Consider the following 20,951-nt stretch of genomic DNA (forward strand, 5'->3'; position numbering starts at 1 on the left):
TCCAATCTTCTCTTTCCCAAATTTTCCATGCCACTCTGCCTTGGAGCCAGCTGATTACGGATTGAAACCTCTACAAACTTTGAGCTAAATAAACCTTTCCCCCTTTAACTTTGGGTGTTGGGTATTTTGTCTCAGCAAGGAGAAAAGTAACTAAGACACCTGGCTAAGGTAAAGATGGCTCAGCACAGGTAACTGGGAAAGCAGCAGGTGTGTCGGTCACTGAGGAGACTCACAGAGCTCCAGCCTCCAGAGACATATCGAGAAGCAGGAATCAGGAAGGCTCAAACCACCAGATGGTGTAAAATGTTTAATGTGATTGAGACTGAGACGCTTCCTACCTGTTATGAAATATGCTTGTGGAGGAAAGATATTAACTACCTATGGTGCCTTGTGACAGCAGGAAAGAAAAAGTCAATGTAAAATCACCACTGGCATCTGCTGTGCAAGCTGTCACCAGAAGTGTATTGTCCACAGAGACTGAAAGGCAGAAAAACTGCTCTGAGATGCTGACATGAACATTAGACTTTGGCTTCTGCAACAAATTCACCTTTTCACATACTTCCTGTAGTAGCGCCCCCTTATAGGCCAGTCTCTCCATAGGAATTTGAGCCTACCTGGAATTCTTTTTCTTTTTCCTTCTATTTTTATGGTTTTGCTTTGTTTTGTTATTGAGGCAGGGTCTTACTATATAGCTCAGGGTGGCCTTGAACTCACTATGTAGCCTGGGCTGGCCTTGCACTCATAGTGATCCTCCTGCCTCAGCCTCCTAGTGCTAGGATTACATCATGCGTGGCTGCTCTTGGCATTCTTATGGGGCCAAAAACATGATCTGGTAGATGTATGCAGTCTGGAAACTATATGCATTGGTAAACAGATTCCTGCTTTGATGGACAGAACTTCAAGGAGCTGCCAGAAGGGTACTGAAAAGAATATATTATATTTCTCCTACATGCCCCTGGAGGGCAAAAACTTGCTCAAGAAGTGGCTCATTCTCAGTCCTAGCAAGAGTCACTTTTGAACACATTGTGCAGGACCTAGGAATGAATATGTGTCATGAACAGGAGGAATTTAAGCACTGTGTGGTGTCACTCCCTGACAAGGACCCCCAGCAAACTAAGTTCACAGTAACCACGGATCACAGACAGAAAAAGACCCAGGATTCATTGATGCACAAATGTAGGAGAAAGTGGCTATCTCTGTCTACTCCTGAATTCTAAGAGATCTGAGGTAGAGGACTGCTCCATCACCAGGAACCCAGCCTTTCACTGCTTTGACTACCAGCAACTTGTCTCTCCCCATCCCACAAGGAACAGCTCAGAGTCTCAGCTCAAGCAGCAGCTTCCGCAGCCTTCCACCAGATCCCCCTCAGATGGTTTATATATATATACATTTTTGAGACAGGGTCTTGCTACTCAGTTCAGGCTGGCCTTGAACTCACTGTGTACACCCGGCTGGCCTCAAACTCACAGCAATCCTCCTGCCTCAGCCTCCCAAGTGCTGGGATTACAGGTGTGCAGCACCATGCCCGGCATATGGTTTATATCTAGATGTCCCCTGAAAGCCTCATGTGCTCACAGGGGGAACTTGGGGCGGTGATTGGATCATGGATGTGTGATGCTCATCAGAGGATTAGTCCACTGATGAGTTTATAGCTAAATGTGATGTTGGGAGACGACGCCTGCTAGGAGGTGGTCACTGGGGATGTGGCCTGGAAGGGTCTTTCTCCCTCCTTCTCCCCTGATCACTCTCTGCTTGCTGTCTGCTGTGCCTTGAGCTCTTTCTCCTCTGCCATGACCTTTGGCACACTGCCTGCCTTACAGCCAGCTGACTATGGACTGAAATTTCTACAAACTGTGACCCCAAATAAGCCTTTGCTCCTTACTGCTGTGGGTATCAGGCATTGCATCTCAGCAACAAGAGAAGTAATTAAGACAGAGGAGCAGCACAGATGCTGAAAGGCAGAGAGCCACAGCACGGCCAGTATGCCTGCCAGCCCCTCCCAAGTTTGAAGAGAAGGCCACCTTTAGGAATGGTGAATTGTCCACCAGCCCATAACAGAGCAGGAATTCCATATTCTGTGGGGAGCTGGCAGTGGCCTGACCTCTATCCAGAATGGCAAAGTCAGTTTAACGTGCCACGGTCTGGGATGTATCCATGGAGAGTAGCTGGGAGATGACACTGCCAAGCAAAACCTGAAGCCTTACCCTGTGGTCACCTCCATCCATGAAGTCAGCAGAGACAGTGAACTCCAGAAAACCAGTTTCCATGCGTGTGTCCAAAGGAAGTCCCTCTCTAAACCTTGACCTGTGTTAGCTCCACAGATTCTGCCCGGTGGTGTGACCCCAGCCTCACCCTCCAGAAAAGGCTGAGGTCAGCAGGGAGCCGCGGGGAGCTTCTTTAGCAAGTTCAGGTTCAACTGCACAGGAAGAAATCTGTTTAGATCCTCAAACTTGAAAGTCAAGTGTTCACTACCCCTTGAGCGGAATCTGAGGAACCTCACTCCCGGACCCCAGGGGGATGGTTGCAGATGAACCCATAAAAAGTTAAAAACTAACTCAAAGGTCCAGGGATTTAGCTCAGTAGCACTGCGCCTGCCTTGAAAGTGCGAAGTCCTGAGTTCAATCCCTGGTACTAAGAAAAAAAAACAACAACAAAAAACTAACTCAAGCCAAGCTTAGAGATGCAAAGGTAAAGACAAGAAGATAAAAGCTGCAATGAGAGGGGAGATGAAGACCTTTCCTCCCAGGAAAAAGATACACTAAGTTAGTTGGCAGCTCTTCCCTACCTCTGGACCAGACTTGGAGAAATACAAGATAACCAGTTTCTTTTTGAACTCTTTTGAACTCATTTCCTTTGAAACAAGTCCCCCCTCTCCCATCTATGTAAGGCCAAAACAAAGAAAGCATGTTGGACTTCTCACCCCTCCTGGAATCCCCCAAGAGCTTTTTAAATGCCTATTATTTCCAGTAAACACTCTCCTACATTCCTCCTTTTGTCCTCAAATTTATTCTTCAATTTTGAGAGACAAAGAACTCTGGTTTATACAAAATCAACTGTTTTAAAAGCTGCGTGCTCCAACAAAAGCGCCAGCTTCAGCCAGCTGAAGTAGAACCCCGGGGGACCGGGAGCTCGTCCAGTCCTCATGGCTTGAGGGTCGCAGGCGACAACCTCAGGCAGCCTCCCCACAGCCCCTGGAAACGCTTGCTCGCTGCTCCAGCCCAAGGGGCTCGGGTGTGCTCTGAGCGAGCCGAGCCGAGCCGAGCCGCAGGCCCACGGCCACCCCGCCTCCCTGCGCCCCCGGGAGCGGGGAGCAGAGACTGCATTTGTCTCCAGGCTGCAGTGACACCACACACTCCCCAGTCCTGGGGAGCCTTTGTCTAACAGCAGCCTCTGCCGAGTCCCTCTTCCCTGTTGCTTCCCCTTGTTGGCATTTACCTGGGCATCAGCTAGTTCACAGCGGACCGGTCCCACCCTACTCACCGTTGTATACCTTTGGCTCCCTTGCCTTCCCTTCCGACAGTGTCACCCTCCATAGGCTGCACGGACAAGCAGGGCAGAGAGGTGAGGTGTCTGCTAACCTCAAGGCAAGTGTGGGAGTGGGTGGCTATGGGTGCTGAGTGGTAGCACCTGCTGGGTACAGTGGATTAGGTCTGCAGTCCCAGCTACTTGGGAGATGGAGACAAACAGATTGCTGGGCCCTGGAGTTGGAGGTTCCCCTGCGCAACATAGCAAGACCCAGGCTCAAAACCAGCAAGAAGCAAACAGGCCTTGGCACTCAACATTTTTTGATTGTACTTGTTTGGGCTAGAGACATAAATCATATAAGAATGAAATGGGGGACGAAAATGGAAATGATTATACATTTTTATAGTCCCTCATCTGTGTGGGCTATGATAAATACTTTTCTTAGCTTTTAGGTGTTAGTTTTCCCTAATGCCTGTAAGTGGGAACAAGTATGTTCAAAGAGGTTCCACTGGAAAAAAATTAAGTTACAGAAAATGCAAATACTATTTGTTCCTGGAAAAGAAAACATTTGACATAGATTTAATGTCAGTATATGAAAGAATAGATATTCAAACTTTAGCTATTTATAAAGTATGAAGGGAAAGGGAGTGAAGGAGATTTTATTTGTGATTAAATAAATACAGTAATAGCATAAAATTAAGGCTCAATTAAGCATCTGAGTCTAGTGCTGATCCTTTTTATCCTCATTGTACACATGCATAAAAGTTACTTTGCCCTAATGTTCTAGAACACTAGATTAAATTTAAATAGGGATTAAAAAAAAATGTGCACAAACCTGGCATGATGGCACATGCCTGAAGTCCCAGAACTGTGGGAGGATGAGGCAGCAGGGTCACAAGTTCAAGTCCTGCCTGGGTAATTTAATGATTTGAAGAGGTCCAGTCTCAAAATTTAAAAAGGGCTGGAGATGGAGCTTAATGCAAAGGCCCTGGGTTTCCTACTGTTCCCAGTACTGAAGGAAGAAAAAAAAAGTATATAAGAAGTTTATGGAAGCTGGGTGTGAGGGCACAGATCTGTAATCTCAGCACTCTGGGAAGCTGAGAAAAGCGGATCACAGGTTTGAGACCAGCCTGGGGAATTTTTTGTTTTGGTTTCAGGGGATCAAACTCAGGATCTTGTGCTTCCCAGACAGGCTCAGCACCAGTGAGCTACATTCCCAGCCTCAGCCTGGGAAATTTAGCAAGATTCTGTCTCAAAATAAAAAATAAAAAAGGACTGGGAATGAAGCTCAGTGGTAGAATGCCCCTGGGTGCAATTGCCTGTATGGGGGTTCAGGGGGATGAGGTGTTCCATTAATCATCAAAGACTGATCTTGAACATTTACCTCTACTCCCTCTCATAACTTCCCTACATGGATATGGGAATAATTTTAAAGGTCAAACCACAAAATAGATAGAAGTGGCAAGGAGACAACAGCAATAATTTTGGAAGCAAGAGTGCAGATATGAGTATTAGCTTTGTAGCAAACTCGAGGAGGCCCAAACCTAGGCCAGCACAGGCACAGGTATGGGCGGCTTACTCCTGCTGCAGATCCCCCAAAGTCTCTGAATGGGGCAGAAAACAGGAAGATGGGCCTCACTGGAAGTCTGAATCCGAAGTGGCTGGAAGCCCACATCCTCTCTGCACTCACAGATTACTGGTGGTTTACTCTGTGGTAATTCAGCAAAGCTCTGGACTTTAGGCAGAAAACAGGTAACAAGTGAGTCCACATAGCAAAGACTAAGACCTCCAGCCCCTTGTCCACCAGGCTCCTGGGATGCTGGTGGTTAATTTAGGGTGCAGCTTTCAGGATACCTACTTTTCTTCTTTCTGTTTGTTTTCCATTCTTCACAAGGCCATGGATATTATTTATGTGCACAAACAAACAAAATTAAGGCTATAAGTTATTTCAAACTTAGATATAGCAGGGGGCCTAACAATGTGTTGATTGGATCCAACAATGAGATGACATCTAAAATAGCAAGTGACAATTGGTGAAGTTGACAGTCTACTGTCATGTACTAAAATCCATCTGCTCTTTGCATAGACATAATAGAGCAAGCAGCATGTTAAGGAGGAAGAGATTGGAGTTAAGGTCACATTACTGATATGTGTGGACAGAATTCCAGCCAGTCCATCTGGCTCTAACGCCTACGCCCACAACTCTACACCAGAAGACTTTTGTGGTTCTGTAACCTCAACAACCCACCACCCACAAAATCTGAACCTGCAGATCAGTACTCACTTTTGGTATAGAATAAAAACAGACAAACAAACAAACAAAATTTATCCTTCTCCACATCTTAAATAGACCAAAATAGGTACCCTAAAGGAGAAGCAATGCTTCTTCAGTATTTAAGTGGCTTCTGACAAATTCAAATCATGACTCCTTTCCGGATAATGGTTTGGTATCAGAATCCTTAGTGGCCTTGGATGCGGCACCAGGGCTGGGCCTGCCAAAGGGTGGAGGGGACAGAGAACGGCTGCCAGCCTTGGCTGACCGCAGTGTCCTTGGGGCCTAAGGCTTCAGCACAGGCTGCTGGAACTCAGAACTTGGGAAAGGAGAGTTTGGCAGAGGTATGGAGGTGCTGACATGGAAAGAAAAATTCATCTGCAGATTGCTCAAGACCAAGACACTGTAGCCAAACTGTAAGCAGCTATTGCCAAAGGTAAAGAGTTTAGAAGAAAAAGGGAACAGTTTCTTTCTGCTCAATCTGATTAGATTGTAAATGAAGGCAAAAGCAGTGGGGTGTGGGAACTGTTCCTGGCAAAACACTTGGTACTTCATCACTCATTCCTGGCTGCTGTTCTGGGGATCACAGAACCATCCAACAACCTCACCAGACAGGGACGGCCATCTCCTTCCCAAAGGGATGGGGGGTTTCAGGGGCAGTGAGCAATATACAGCTTCCTGTAGGGAAAGCCGGTGGGAGGAAAATGCCCAGGAACAAAGAGGAGCATCACATAATGACAAAGGGGTCAACTCTCCAAAAAGACAAGGCAATCTTTGATATGTATGAACCAAACAACAAAGCATTGGGATACATGAGACAATCATAGACTTGCAAGGAAAAAATGGGCAAACCCATTAGAACCGGATACTTCAGGACCAGTCAGTAATTGACAGATCCATAGGCAAAAAATCAGCAAGGATATAGTTGAACTAAACAGCACCATCAATCAAGTGGATTTATTATTATTATTATTGAGACAGGATCTCATTGTGTAGTCCAGGCTGGCCTTGAACTCACTATGTAGTTCAGCCTGGACTCTAACTCTTGGCAATCCTCCTGACTCAGCCTCCCAAGTGCTGGGATTACAGGCAGATACCACCACAACCAGTTCAAGTGGATCTACCAACATTACAGAATACTTCATCCAACTGGTGCACATATGTATTACTCTCAAACCAAATGAAACATTCACCAAGATAGAGCACATTCTGGGGCATAAAACATACTTTAACAAATTTTTAAAAATTAAAAAAACATATTTTAACTAAAGAAAAGCCAAGCATGGTAGCACATGCCTGTAATCTCAGCCTTTGGGAGGCAAGAGGATCACAAATTCGAGGCCAACATAAGCTACATAGTAAGATCCTGTCTCAAAAAACAAAACCAAACCCTATATGAAAATGAAAATACAACTCAACAAAGTTTTGGAGATGAAGCAATACAGTAAAAGCAGTGCTAGAAGGGCTTGGGATTTAGCTCAGTGGCACCATGCCTACCTCGAAAATGCAAGGTCCTGAGTTCAAGTCCTGGTACCACAAAAAAAATAAAAAAGCAACGCTAGAGGGAAATGTATAGCATTGAATATGTACATTAGAAAAGAAGCTGAGCAAGGTGGTGCGTGCCTGCAGCCACAGCACCTGGGAAGCTGAAGTGACAGAATCATGAATCCAGAAGTTTAAGACCAGCCTGGACAATTTAGTGAGACCCTGATTCAAAAACAAAGGAAAGGAGGAAAGGAAAGAAGCAAGGGAAGGGAGGGGAGGGGGAAGGAGATGGGAAGGGATAAAAGAAAGGGGAAGAAGAAAAAGAAGGAGTAGAATGGGCAAGTTCTTGCCCAGCCGAGGCAATTTAGCAATTTAGTGAGTCTTTCTCAATAAATAAGGATGTGTGTGTGTGAGTGTGTGTATGTGTGTGTACACGCGGCGTGCGTGCCAAGACCTTGGGTTTAATCTCAGCACCAGAAAAAACCCAAAAACCTGAGAAAGAATAATATGAAACTAAAACAAAGCTGAGCGGGGTGGCACTTGCCTGTAATCCCAGCTCCTGGGTAGCTGAGGGAAGAAGACCATGAATTTGGGCCCCACCTGGGCAATCTAAAAACTTAGTGAGTCCCTGTCTCAAATTTTAAAATATTTTTAAAAGTTGGGGGGACTAATACGTAGCTCAGTAACAAGGCTCCCCTAGGGGATTCAGTCCCCAGTAATGCAAAAAAGAAAAGAAAAGGGCAAAATGGTAAAGAAAATCAATGAAATCAAAACCTGGTTCTTTGGAAAGAGAAATAAAATTGGTAGATCTCTAGCCTGGGTAAACAAGAAAAAGAGAGATGATGCAAATTATTACTATCAAAAATGAAAAGGAGGCTGGGCATGGTGGCACACACCTTTAATCCTAGCACTGGGGGAGACTGAAGCAGGAAGATTACTGTGAATTCAAGGCCAGCCTGGGCTACACAGTGAGTTCAAGGCCAGCCAGGGCTACATAGCAAGACCTTGTCTAAAACAAAACTAAAAACAAAACAGAAAAGAAAAAAGTACAACACACATAGTGAACTCTAAAATAAGCTGTAGCCTTTAGCTATAATATCGTATCAGTGTTGATTTGTGAATTGTAACAAACATGCCACGCTGATGCAAGATGTTCATAACAGAAGGCTGGGATGTAGCTCAGTACTAGAGCATTGCATTCAATCCCAAGCATCAAATAAACAATAGGGGAAACTGTGCTGGTGGCTGAAGTGGAAGAAAGTGGAGTATTTTGAAACTTTTTACTTTCTGCTTAAATTTTCTGTAAACCTAAAACTGTCCCCTCCAAATAAAATTTGTTAATTTTTTAAAAATTGGGGTTGACTCATAAAATAAGAAACCACTAGACAGGCTCTAGGCTGGAAAGGGGTGGGGGTGAGGGAGAAAGGAAGTGTGCATTGCCTGACCCCAAAAAGTAGAAAAGGGCAATAATCTGAAATAGGGTAAAAAAGAAGTTCCAGAAAGAGGATATGGCTTTGAAAAATACTTAGGATGTCCAATAGGTAAGATGAAGTGGCTGCTTTTATTTGGATGGCAAGGAGAGGGAAAGGAAAGAATGATGCCCAGCTTTCTAGCATGGGTGCCTAGATGGGTAAAGTTTTGAAAGATTAGACATCAAGTTCTCCTTTTGCACTCTCAGACAGCACCCAGGCTATTCCTTAGTCCTCAAAGATTGAGATGAGTAATTACTGCTGTTTTTTTTTTTTTGTTTAGTGGCAGTCTGCTTCTCTAGAATAAAAATGCAGCTCATTCTTGTATCTCCAGCACTAGCACAATGAGTGGCACAGAATAGGCATTCAATAAATTATTGTCAAAAGCTATGTCAATTATACCTCAGTGAAGCTGGAAAAATTAAAATAAGGAAAGGAATATACCAGGAAAAAAAGACACTCTAATGGGTTCTTTCTTGGACATGGTGAGTTTGAAATGATTATGCAAAACTCCAGGTGGACATAAGCAAGCAACCCCGGAAATGAGTCTGAAACTCAGGGGAGGGATTAGGCTTGGTTATAAATATTTGAGAGCTGACCAGCATAAAACAGAAGCATGAAAGTTAAGATGAGTGTGAGGAGTAGACCACAATGAATTTCAACATTTAATATGAATCTGTTCTTTTTGCATGTTAGTCAATTACTTTTGCCTTTTCCAAGTATACTGTCACTGACCGTCTCCTGAACTTCTTTTTTGTTTGTTTGGTACCAGGGATCGAACTCAGGACCTTGCACTTGTGAGGCAGGTGGCAGAACCACTGAGCTAAATCCCTGGCCCTTGTTTTATTTTGTTTTTGAGACAGGGTCTCGCTATGTAGTCCAGGCTGGCCTTGAACTCACTATGTAGCCTAGGCTGGCCTCAAACTAGCAGCAATCTTCCTGCCTCAGCCTCCGGAGTGCTGGGATTACAGGTGTGCACCACCATGCTTGGCCTCCAGGACTTCTTACAGGGCTGACATTTGACACAACATCAGGGGACACATTTCTATATTATGTTCCAGAGGGAGCTCTCCTTTGCTTTCATTATCTTTCCAAGGCAACATAATGTCCCTATACTTTTCTTCCTTTTGTCAATTCAGTTTTCTCTAGGTCTTTAAACAATATATGGATTCAGTGAAACCCTCTCCACAAAATTCTTCTGAGATGGACCACAAAATAGCAATTATCTTGAACATCCTGACCACTGACTACCAAGTTATCACTCTGCTTACTCAAACATGGAAATACTACTCTTTCCTAGTTCTTTTTTTATTACATATCTTTGTTTGATATCTACTTAGTCAGCTTTCTGTCACTATAACAAAATACCAGAGATAAATAATGTACAAAGTGAAAAAGGTTATTTTGGCCCACAATTTTGAAGATGCCAGTCCAAGATCGGGTAGACCCGTCATTTTGGGCCACTGGTGGTCATGCTAGATAGCAATGACAGGGAGGCCATGGTGGCACAAACTTCACCTCATGGCCAGGAAGCAAAAAGGAGAGAAAGAGAGCAAAGTCCCATGATCCCCTTGAAGGGCACACACTCCCAGTGACCTAAGGACCTCTAACTGGGCTTCTCCTATGCATTCCATCGCTTCCCAGTAGAGTGAGCCTGAGGATCAAGCCTTTAATATATGGGCCTGTAGGATGCATTTAAGATCCAAAATATGCTTAAAACCAAACTAACCCTGTCTTGATGTAAACTTCTGATCGTTGCTGTTATTTGGTTTATTGTTTCTAACTCATTGTCTGCATTTGGCCACAGCAGTTATTTAGTTACCTCCTCATTGTTGGGACAAAACACCGAACACCCATAACTTAAAGGAGGAGAGGTTTATTTAGCCTCATGGTTTTTAAGAGGATTCAGTCCATAGTCTGCTGGTTCTCAGGCAGAAACAGTATGGTGGAAAGCCCCTGGGGAGAAGGAAAGCTGTTCACTTCACTGCAGCCTGGAAGCAGAAAGAGCAGAGAGGAGCTTGGGAGGGAACTACAACCCCCACCCCCTGGGGATTCTGGGGATTTGGTTCAGTGAGAGTGTATGCTTTGTATTTGCAAGCCCTTCAGTTTGATTCACTGTGCTGAAAAAAGAAAAGAGACAAAAAGGGAAATGTTAGGGCAAAAAGAGTTGGCAGACTGCCTGGTATTTATAATTAGGTACTCAATACAATCTTTTTATAACAACAACAAAGGAATTTGAGTGTCCAAAGTCTTAGTTTTGTGTAAAACCCATAGGGCCTCCTTAGCTAGAAAGGAAAATGGCTAAAGCAACATTATAAAGGCTGGGGATGTAACTCAGTAGTAGAGCACACTGTATAGTATGCACCAAGTCTTGGATTTGATCCCCAGTACTGCAAAACAGTCAGTCAGGCAGACAGACAAATAAATAAATAAACATTATAAATACGTTCTATTTATAATCTCTGTGCCACTGGGGATTTAGCTCAGTGGTGCCATTCCTGCCTTGCAAGTGCAAGATCTTGAGTTCAATCCCCGGTAGTGAATAAATTAAATAAATAAATAAAATCTCTGTGTCAAAATAGTAACTTTTCAATGATGGATCAGTTAGGAATAAATTTAGCCACAAACAACAGAAAAACTGACCAACAGTGGTTTCCTGTCTCATAACAAGTTCAGGGAGAGGCAATCCCAGATTAACATAGCAGTTGCTGAGAGTTGTCATCAAAAAGGGCCCCAGGCTCCTGCCTGTTTTCTCTACAGTCCTTCCTCAGTTACACTGGCTTTTGCCTGAATACGTTTCATCTCAGGACAAGATGCTGTTCCACCTCTAAGTTTCATGTCTCTGGGAAGATGGGGGCAAAGGAGAGGTGGACAAAGGAGAAAAGAAATCTCTTGTACTAACATTTTGCCATTTTATTCAGAAAGGGAGGTGTCTGTGATTTTTCACTTAGATCTTGGCAGCCATCTCCATCTGCAAGGGGACAGAGAGATGGAGTCTGTAGCTCTTACAGTTTTTATGATAGAGCAAAGCAAATGAGATGGGAGAGGGGCTGGAAGTATAGCTCAGTGGTGGAGCGTGTGCTCAGCATGCACACGGCCCTAGGTTCTAACCCTAGCACCAAATGAAAAAGAGAGAAGAAATGGAAGTGGAAATTGCCAACAAGCATTTCAGATTTAGGAATAAATCTAGACATTATTACATCTACATATCTCCTGAAATTCTGTGAGCAACACATCTTAAGCTAATTTACTTCAGCAGATGATTTCTATTTACATAATTCTCAGGATGATCTCATTTCAAAACTTTCCATTATGTAATATATGAACAGTATTATCTATCCTTTTTATTTTCAACTGGGGAGGGTGCTGGGATTAAAGCCAGGCCCTTGCTCACGAAAAGTGCACACTCTACCACTGAGCTGCATTCCCGTGATCCTCAGTGTGGATGTCAGTTGAGATGGTCTATTTTATCAGACTGAACCAGGAAAATGACTGAAAATATTTCTAGATGCAAATTCAGGTAATTGGGTGAATAAAATACTTTTTGAATAAAATCGTATTTTAAGCCACATTATTTTTTAAGTTAGTCTCTGAAATTTTCCAGTGGTAACAAGAATTTCTTTGGTTAGCAAGCAACAGTATCAAATATAGTTTTACCTATCTTCCTACATTTTTGCCTTGCTTGTTACATTGCATAAATTACAATTGGTGCTGATGTAAAGTCAGAGGATGGGTTTTAATACGGGAGTCTTTTTCACTGAAAAGTGCTCTATCTCCATCTGGTGGACAATCTTAGCTTTGCAGGGTCCGCACCTCTGCGCAGTCCTGTTTGTAAACTGTTTGACAGCCAGGCCTCTCCTGGCCAATTCAGTCAGAAGGGCTGGAATAGGCTAGAGTCACTTTTTGCTGTTTTATGATCTGCCAATTATAATGTGTAGAGTGTGACAAAAGAAACTCTAAATCAGTTATAAATAGTAACCATTCCTCCTTTAATGACTGCCATAAAGAGTGATCTATGCAAGCAAATCATATTAATCTTCCAAAACCCCTTTTACACCTTCCAGAGTAGAAATCATCAAGGAGTTACTAGCAACATAACAAATCTAAATCTAAAAACTTCCTGTGTGAACTTCCCTACAATGAGGCATAATATGCAAGTAAAGAGATGCTTCACAATACTTTGTATCCAATTGTAGGTTCACAGACAACTCTGTTAGGTTTTTCTCATTAATTCTGAGAACCTGTTACCGTGTTCCTGCTTCCTCCCAGGGATGCCAGTATTCACCCAGGAGCACAGAGCCCTGGCGAGCTGGAGGGGGCCACTCACTCAGACCCTACTTTTCCATCTGCTGCTTCATTTAAAATTTATTTTCTGGGATCTGCTTCTTTCTCTACTTATTATCTTTTTTTGTACTGCAAGTTGCCCCCAGGGCCTGGTGTGTGCTATGCACTCTACCACTGAATTACACTCCAGCTCCTTTTAAAAATATTTTTTCAAAGCCAGGCATGGTGGTTTGAGCCAGTAATCCCAGCACTCCAGAGGCTGAGACAGGAGGATCACTGCAAATTCAAGGCCAGCCTGGGCTATATAGTGAATCTCTAAACAAAACAAAACAAAACAAAACAAAAGAGGAAGAAAGAGTTCTCATGGTTAGATATTAAGCAAAGAAGCAGGTTGAAGCCAGGCCCCTTCATTTATCCACTCTGACCAGACCAGATCCACTTCTGTGAGATGAGCATTAATCCTTTCTTGAGGGTGGCGGCCCCAGACCTAAGTGCCTTCCACTGGCTCTATCTCTTAAAGATTCTACCTCATCAGCACTGCTACACTGGGGTCACGATTCACATTCATGAACTTTTGGAGGACACATTCTAACTACATTCAGATCAGAGCAGCACGAGAGCAATCATAAACACATGAGCGGAGACGGCCATGAGTCCAAAAATGATCTGGACAAAACCAGCCATAGATTCTGATTCCAATCTCAGATCTATTGAATCTTCAGTCAATGACATGTATCTAGCATTAAAATTTTCATACATTTTATCTTAGAATGTATTTTAAAATCTCTAGTTTGGAATCAATCTAACAAAGGAAGTAGAAAACCTCTACATTGAAAACTATAGTACTCTGAAAAAAGAGATCAAAGAGGATATCAGAAAATGGAAAGATGTCCCTTGTTGGATAGGAAGAACCAATATAGTGAAAATGGCCATACTTCCAAAATTGTTATACAGATTTAATGCAATCCCAATCAAAAATCCAACAGCATATATCATAGAATTAGAAAAAGCAATCCTAAAATTCATTTGGAATCAGAAGGGACTGGGAATAACAAAGGCAACCCTGGGGAACAAAGGCAAGGCAGGGGTATCACAATCCCTGACTTGAAATTATACTACAAAGCTACTGTGATAAAAACAGCATGGTACTGGCAAAACACACACACACACACACACACACACACACACACACACACACAAACAGACCTAAGGATCAATGGAACAGACTAGAGGATTCAGAAAAAACTCCAGATATACTCAGCTATCTTGTCTTTGACAAAGGAGCCAAACACCTTCACTGGAAGAAAGATAGCCTATTTAACAAATGGTGCTGGAAAACTGGCTTTCTGCTCGCCAAAGATTGAAACTAGACCCATATCTTTCTCGATATACTTACCTAAAATTGAAATGGATCAAAGATCTAAATATTAAAACAGGAACACAAAATCAGCTGGATAAGAGAATAGGTAGAATGCATGAGGACATAGGAGTAGGCAAATACTTCATGAACAATACCCAGACCACATGGAAAATAGTACAAAGAATCAACAACTGGGATCTCATCTTATTAAAAAGCTTGTGCACAGCAAGAGAAACCACCAACAGAGTGAAGAGACAACCCACAGCGTGGGAAAAATTTACCAGCTATTCATCAGACAAAGGACTACTATCTAGAATATATAAAGAACTCAAAAAAATCAGACTCCCCAGATTTAAAGACCCAATACAAAAATGGGCATCTGAAATGAATAGACACTTCTCAGATGAAGAAGTAGAAACAGCAAATAAATATATGAAAAAATGTTCAACATCACTGGTCACTGGAGAAATGCAAATTAAAACAATGCAGAGATTCCATCTCACTCCAAAAAGAAGGGCTGCTATAAAGAAATCAACCAGTAACATGCTGGTGGGGCTCTGGGGAGAAAAGGAACCTTTCTCCACTGTTGGTGGGAGTGCAGACTGGTGCAACCACTGTGGAAATCAATGGAGATTTGTGGAGATTCCTCAAAAAACTAAAACTAGAGGTTCCATTTGACCCAGCTATATTCCTTTTTGTTATTTTTCCAAATTAAAATCATCATACCACACCGATACATGCACATCTATGTTTATAGTGGCACGGTTTGTAATAGCTAAATCTTGGAAACAGCCCAAATGTCCATACATGACTAATTAATAAAGAAGATGTGGGTTTTTTTTATACAATGGAGTACTATTCTGCCATAAAGAAGGATGAGCTTGAGACATTTATAGCTAAATGGATGGACCTTGAGACCATACTCCTAAGTAAAATAAATCAGACACACATGTTTAAACAACACATTTCTTTACGAACTTTTAGATTATTTTCTCTAGTTCTGTAAAGAATGTTATTTTTTATTGTGATTACAATAAATCTGTAATATCAGTTTTGGAAGTATGACCATTTTGACTATATTGGTTCTGCCTCTCCAGGAACAGGGGTATCTTTCCATCTTCTAATGTCCTCTTCAATCTTTCTTCAGATTACTGTTTTTGTGTTGTAGAAGTGTTTTACTTCCATTGTTATGTTAATTTAATTTTCCTTGACACTAATGTAGATGGTATTGTTTTCCTAGCTTCTTTCTGGGTGAGAACATTATTGGTGTATAAGAATGCTATTGATTTTTGTGATTTGTTTTGTTTTTTGAGACAGGGCCTCACTACGTTGCCCAGGTTGGCCTTGAACTTACTATGTAGCCCATGCAGCCCTTGAATTCTTGGTGATCTCCTGCTTCAGCCTCCCTACTGCTGGGATTACAAGCATGTGCCACGATGCTTGATTTTGTGTATTGATTTTGTATTCTGCTATACTACTAAAATCTAGGAGTCTTTTGATGGGTTTTTTCGGGTCTTCTATGAGGAGACTACAAATAATGATAATTTGACTTCTTGCTTTCCTATACATATCCCTTTTCTTTCTCTTGCCTTATTTTCCTGGCTAAAGATTTGATTACTCTATTTAATAGGAGTGGTGATAGTGGGCATCCTTATCTTCTTCCTGATTTTAGAGAGAAAGTTTTCAGTTTTCCTCCTGAAACAAATTTAAAAATAATCATCTAAGAACAAGGAGAATCCAAAAATAAATGATGCACAGAAATTATGTTTCTACATTTAGATCTCTTGACAACTTTAATCAGGGTGAATCCATACCATGAAGCTGTTAAACAAAATTTCCACAAATTTAAAGATTTAGCCAGGCATGGTGGCACACACTTGTAATACCAGCACTTGGGAGGCTGGGGCAGGAGGATCACCTCAAGTTTGAGGCCAGCCTGGACTACACAGTGAGTTCAAGACCAACCTGAACTACATAGAGAGACTTTATATCAAAAAAAATTTTTTTAATTAAAGATTTAACTGGTTTTTGCTAGCATTCATTATCAGGCACCATCTCATCTGAGGAAAAGATAGGTACTCCACTGGGCACAGCATAACAGTTGGTTTTTACAAAGCAGCCAGAGCAGGAACAAGAAAATAGAGTAATAAAAAAAGTACGTAGTTTAACAGCAGGCCACCTTCTTTGTGAGTAGAGGAAACTTTTTTTTTTTCATGCTGATTTAGGCTGATCAGAGCCCTTCTGATTATTTGCAGGAAATCTCCTGTGTTTAGGAAAAACTTGTCTGTTTTGGAGATTTTCTTGCTTCCTTCAAAGTTTCAGTTTGATTGTACGGCACTTAGAGTGAATGTCTCCGTTTTGATCTGGTCTTTGGGTCCCAGTGCAGGTGCTCAGTCCAGAATAATGACATCCTAATAAATTTTTTTTTTTTTTTTGGTACTGGGGATTGAACTCAGAACCTTGTGCTTGCAAAGCAGGCGCCAGAACCATTGAGCCAAATCCCTGGCACCCTAATAACTTTTAAATAGGCTGACAAAGACAAATAAAACTGGATATTAATTAAAATGGTGAAAAGTTTTTTTTTCTTCAGAAATTACTGTCAATAAGGGCCGGGGATTTAGCTCAGTGGCACCCTGCCTGCCTTGCAAGCACAAGGTCATGAGTTCGATCCCTGGTACCGGAAAAATCAAAACAACAACAACAACAAAACTGAAAGAAATTACTGACAAAAATAGGAAGAGCTGAGCATGGGCTGAAGTGTAGCTTAGTGGTAGAATGTTTGCTACTTAGTATGTGCATGGCCTTGGGTTTGATTCCCAACACCACCCAAAAAAGGAAAGGAAAGAAAATCTGAGCTCCACTGTGGTTTGCACAGAGGTAACTGGGGATTTTAAAGGAAAGAGGAGGGCTGGGGGTGTAGGTCATTGATGAAACACTTGCCTAGCACGTGTAATCCCTGGGTTCCATTCCCAGCACCACAGGAAAAAAGTGTGTGTGTGTGTGTGTGTGTGAATGAGGGTGTAGGAAGGGGAAGCAAGCCAAGATTCAAGTAAAATATTAGAAATGGTTGGTTAGTATAAATGTGATTAGCCCAGCCATGTCTGACAGCTGGCAATTCTGGAAGCTAGGATTCTGACCCTCCACAGAAACTGGCAGACAGAAAGTCTATCCTTCTTGATGATTATATCCCAGAAGAATGGCTCTCAGGTCCCCAAGAAAGACTCTCCTGCATTATGAGAGACACATATATGTTGAAGAGAAAGGAGTCATGATTGTAAGCCCTTTACAGTGAATTATCTAGAAAAAAAAAAAGAGGTCAGGGGCTAGCAGGTGTTAGCTAGAACAAATTGTAAATTCTTTTGACAGTTTTGAGCTTTTCCAGATGGGAACTCAAAAGGGGCCTAGCTTGCAGCCTTATTCTCTAGAAGCCATGTAACAATTTCATCAGGTCTCCTTGTGCAAGGATTTGATGGAGTATTTGTGCTGAGAGTTTTTTTGTGTATGTGTGTGTGCTGAGAGTTTTTAAAGTTCTGAAGGCTCATTTTGTTACTATATATGGTTTCATGTTCTTGATACACATGAATATTATAACCAGAGAAAACAAATTATCACAATAAATAATTTTTATGGTGTATTACTCCATGAGACAATCTCTCTTCTCTCCCTTTCCCCCTCTCCCTCTCCCCCTCTCCCCCTCTTAGTACCTTGTACTTACCAGGCTAGGTGCAGCTCCACTGAGCTACATCCCTGGCCTCTCTCTTACTCTCTCACTTGATTAGTATCAATTGAAGGGCTGTGGCTTGAGCGCATGCCAGAAGATTGGTATCAGGTGCAGGCTTTCACTTGATCTCGTGAAGTTGCAGAAGAATAGCAGACAACATCCCCTGATTGGTCTTAGGTGTACGGGCTTGGCTCCATCCCATGAAGATCTCGCGCCACAAGAATTGAAGACAGCATTCTCTGTGATTAGCAGATCCCAAGTCATTTGCAAAGGCTTTTCCAGTGGCTGATTGGAGAAGTTCTGCACAAATTAACTACAGGGTGATTTTTCAGAATTTTCAGACAGAAAGATTTCAAAAGCCAGACTTAATCTTTCCTGATTGGAGCCAATTCTTCTTCACCTTCTGGGTGTGCAATTTGATAACAATATGGTCCAAAGCATCATCACAGAAAAGCCTGGAGCAGCAACAAAACTCCTATATCAAGTGTACATTGCTCTTCAGAAAAAGAAGAAAAGTTGGCTGACCAGAGTACAAGTACCAACCACACAGACTCTGGCAAGCTTAAAATTTCAAAACACGAAAAGTGAGATTTCCCAAGAGCAACACTAAACAGAAGAGAACAAAGTGAAATAATGGCCAACATCCAAGCAGCTATCATACAAATTCCTAAACCTGCATTCAATCACACTCTGAAAGCACTTGAGGCCCCCCAAAATGATGAAAAAGCAACAGGTGGCAGCAGATGTCATTGATGAGATCATGAAGTTTGAAGCATTAATAAAAAAGGATCGGCCGGGGATTTAGCTCAGTGGTTCCAGAACCTGCCTTGAAAGCTCAAGGTCCCTCGTTCGATCCCCGGTACCAAAAAAAAAAAAAAAAGGATCTCGAGGCAAAAGAAAGTGCATCCAATACTGGCTTAGATACAGCAGACCATACAACTACCGACTTGTTAAACTCTTAGACGATGACATTAAAAAAAAAAAATCCAGAAGCGCCTAGATGACGAGGCTTTTGCACAAGAGCACAGGGAAAAAAGATGGCAGAGGTTGTTACTGGCCCAGTTCATTGCCCACGAAGCACAGGAGGAGGCACCATGAGGAGCGGCTGATAGGCAGACTCATGCGACAGTCCCCACAGGAGCGCAGGATTGCCGTGCTGCTCATGCATGTTCGGCATGAAAAGGAGGTTTTATGGCAAAACAGAATTTTCAGAGAAAAATAATATGAGGAAAGACATCTTAAAGATTTCCAGGATGCTCTTGATCTAGAAGCGGCTATGGGAAAACAAGCCAAGACTGATTTTTGGGGGGGTTTTTTTGGTACCAGGTATCGATCTCAGGACCCTGTGCTTGCGAGGCAGGCACAGTGCTACTGAGCTAAATCCCTGGTCCCCTCAAACAAGTAAGGAGAAATTAGCAAAGGACTGAAGTGCAAACTCTGGGTATACTGTATTTCTATTTTCTTGAAAAGTTTCTCCATACTTTTTGACCTGATTCCCAGGCAACCACTTCTTTTGTCACAGTTTTTCCTGTCATTGTAGCTATAATTTCCATTTTCCTGATAACCAATGATCTTGAGTATCTTTTCATATCTATATTGACTGCCATGTGTATATAAAACATCTTGTCAATTCTTTCACCAGATTTTTTAATTTGGTTAATATAAAGTTTTTATATGTTAACTAAGAATGTCTTTTGTTTGCTTTATGTACTGCTAATATTTCCTCCCAGTTAGCAACTTTACTTTTTTATTTTCTTAATAATATCTTTGGAAAAGAAGATATTTTTAAAGTTGAAAAACTTATTTCAGTGCTGGGGATCAATCCTAGGGCCATTTGCATGCTAGACAGTCTACCACTGTGCTATGTACCTCTAGCCCCAGAAGATACCCCCCCCCCCGCACACCGTTTTCCAATTCATGAATGCAATAATATATATTTTAGGATGTTTTAAATTTTAATTTAAAATTATTTGTTTGTTGCGACAGGGTCTTGCTATGTAGTTCAGGCTGGCCTTGAACTTGCAGTGACCCTCCTGCCTCAGCCTCCCAAGTGGTAGGATTATAGGCATGTGCCATCACGCCCAGCTCATAAATTTTTTATTTTCGAGACAGGGTCTCCCTTTGTACTTCAGGCTGGCCTTGACTCGCTATGTAGCCTAGGTTCATCTTGAACTCAAAGCAATTCTCCTGTCTCAACCTCCTGAGTGCTGCGATTAGAGGCAAGAGCCACCATACCTGGAGTTGTTTTGAGACAAGGTCTTGCTGTGTTGCAGGCTGTTCTCAAATTCACAGGCTCAAATGATCCTCCCACCTCAGCCTCCCAGGTAGATGTCTTAATTACTTTCTCATCACTGAGACACAACACCCAACACTCACAACTTAAAGGAGAGGTTTATTGTGGCTCATGCTTGTAGAGGCTCCAGTCCACAGTTGGCTGGCTCTAAGATAAGGTGGCATGGTGGAGGACAAGCTGCTCACCTCATGGCATCCAGGAAGCAGAGTCAATGGAGAAGCCAAGAAGGGAGAAAGAACTTTCCAAGTCTCACCCACAGTGACCCGCCTCTTCCGACCAGGCTGGCTGCACCCCCTAACAGCAGGTCAGCTGTAAGCCCTCATATTCCAGTCACCTTCTAAGGTCCCACCTCTGATCCCATGAGGCTTTAGTGGGATAGCTAGATATAAACGTAACTTAAGACTACAGACTTGTGCCACTGAACTACATTTTCCAAAATTTCTCAGCAACATTTTTTTTTTTGAATGGTAGAAAAGTTTTATTAAAGGTAAGAAAAGAGGCTCTGCAGAGAGAATTTAGGCCAAGTAAAAGTAGGAAAAGTACACCCTACAGTGTGAGGTTGGGCCACCATGCAATTGAGAACATAGTGATCAGCAACATTT

General features: G+C 42.4%; 1 pseudogene; it reads left to right on the plus strand.

The window, feature by feature from the left end:
* The window catches only part of LOC101706548 (sperm flagella and cilia-associated protein 2-like), a 43,736-nt pseudogene extending 24,875 nt beyond the window's left edge, over positions 1-18,861 (plus strand).
* Positions 18,862-20,951: the final 2,090 nt, after the last annotated feature.

Source organism: Heterocephalus glaber, unplaced genomic scaffold, assembly GCF_053883595.1.
Source record: "Heterocephalus glaber isolate CG9 unplaced genomic scaffold, H.glaber_assembly_v1.0 deba00001497, whole genome shotgun sequence".
NCBI lineage: Eukaryota > Metazoa > Chordata > Mammalia > Rodentia > Bathyergidae > Heterocephalus > Heterocephalus glaber.